Here is a 2,427-nt window from a genome sequence, read left to right on the forward strand (position 1 = left end):
TATGCTTCAGGTATTGACTTTATGAAAATAAACTGTGATTTCGATACTGAAAACATATACTTGTCCTCCTCTCCTGAGGCACATATAAAGATCATTAATATTGTTGTATTATATAATATTCTTTTCTATTTACAGTATTTGACAGGACATATTAAGGTGGCATGGTTCAGGAGGTGTGGCTGCCTCTTTTTTCCACCTGGGTCTGAGTGCTGCAGTATCGTCCCTCTATCAAAGCACATGTTGGTGTGTGAAATTGTCAACAGGTGTGAGTGACTGTCTGCATTGATTCACATCTTAAATGCCAGTAGGTTTTGGTTTTCTTTGGTTTGGGCCCGTGGGCGGCACGGTGGCGCAGCAGGTAGTGTCGCAGTCACACAGCTCCAGGGACCTGGAGGTTGTGGATTCGTTTCCCTCTCCGGGTGACTGTCTGTGAGGAGTTGGTGTGTTCTCCCCGTGTCCGCGTGGGTTTCCTCCGGGTGCTCAGGTTTCCTTCCACAGTCCAAAAACACATGTTGGTAGGTGGATTGGCGACTCAAAAGTGTCTGTGAATGTGTGTGTGTGTGTCTGTGTTGCCCTGTGAAGGACTGGCGCCCCCTCCAGGGTGTATTCCCGCCTTGCGCCCAATGATTCCAGGTAGGCTCTGGACCCCCGCGACCCTGAACTGGATAAGCGCTTACAGATAATGAATGAATGAATGGTTTGGGCCCTTCATCTTGGTTTGTGGGTATTGATCTTCAGACCTACGTTTTTTGTCTGAAATAAGAACTGACTCAAGGTAAAGTTTTTCACCAGTGGTAAAAAGTACCTGTAATTTACAGTTACGTAATCAATGAAGTCTCAATTTTCACATCTCATGCATTGGAGCATAACTTTGCTTGTCAGTACTAGAAAAATGCTGTGTATTGTGAAAGTACTTGGAAGCAGCACAGTGTCAAGATTCCCATCCTATTCTTGCTTTAAATGATGTTAAGGCACGGCCATTAGATGATACATAAGCTATAGCCATTGTTGTTCAGGTGGTCACAGTGGCGAGACCTGCTTTTATATCAGTTTATGATGATGTTAAGTGCGTACATTTTATTTGTATAGCACAATTAAACCCAAAGTACTTCACAATAAAAAAAAAACAAAAGACATAAATCGTCTGGTCACCACTTACACAAACACAAACAAATCAATCCATAAATCCACCTCTCAGCAGATTAACAGCTGCTGAAAGGAAGGTGACATAAATATGTTTTGAGCTTGGACTTAAAAGCTATCACAGATGAGGCAAGTCTGATGTCACTCAAGAGTCCCCTCCAGAATTTTTTTGCAGCAACAGCAAAGGCACAATCACTTTGTTGACAGACAGAGGTGATTGTGGTGATGACATTAGAGATCTTGCAGACACATACAGGGGTGGACCTGGTTTTAGACTACAATAATTCCTTTGTCAGCGTCAGCTCGTCTTGGGAATGACATACACAAGTCCTGCACAGTGGTCAGAGGGATTTTAAGCCATTCTTCTTGCAGGATAGTGGCCAGGTCACTACGTGATGCTGGTGGAGGAAAACGTTTCCTGACTCGCTCCTCCAAAACACCCCAAAGTGGCTCAATAATATTTAGATCTGGTGACTGTGCAGGCCATGAGAGATGTTCAACTTCACTTTCATGTTCATCAAACCAATCTTTCACCAGTCTTGCTGTGTGTATTGGTGCATTGTCGTCCTGATAGACGGCACTGCCTTCAGGATACAATGTTTGAACCATTGGATGCACATGGTCTTACTGCTGCAATGTGCAGTTAATGAAGATTGGCCACCGGGCTGCTCCAATTTAGCCATGAAACCTCCCACACTACAATGACAGGTGTTTCAGTTTCATTGTCCAACCCCTGTACATGTAAAGCCATAACAGGGCTTTAAAATATCATTAATATCTTATACCGAATTCTGTAATGCACTGGGAGCCAGTTTTCGGAAGCCAGAATTGGAGTGATGTGCTCATTTTTTTTGTATCTGGCAGCACTGTTTGGAACTAGATGTAGACACGAAAGAAGACATGATTCCAAATTTACTCATTCTGAGCAATGTCTTAACCACTTCATTAATTTACTTGTCAAGGTTTGCCCATTCTTATGCCATACTTTGTATTATATGACTGGAAAAATACCCCACAGTCACAGTAATTACACACTGGATTGTGAGTTTTAAGGATCTAAAATACATTGGGTTTTGTTCCTCAAAGTGGTTTTAGTGTAGGACCGGACTATTTCTTTGATCTGTTTGAATGGAATAAAACTGAATTCAGGCCAAATGTGAGAGACTTTGATGTCTATTTTCAACATTTAACCCCTGTCCTCTTTGCAGACAGTTCACTTGATTTACTAAGTCATTTGTTTCATCATAGAAAAGTGCTCCAGGCTGTGATGGAACATGATGGTTT

The sequence above is a fragment of the Hoplias malabaricus genome, chromosome 11 (genome assembly GCF_029633855.1).
Source record: "Hoplias malabaricus isolate fHopMal1 chromosome 11, fHopMal1.hap1, whole genome shotgun sequence".
In the NCBI taxonomy this organism is placed as follows: domain Eukaryota; kingdom Metazoa; phylum Chordata; class Actinopteri; order Characiformes; family Erythrinidae; genus Hoplias; species Hoplias malabaricus.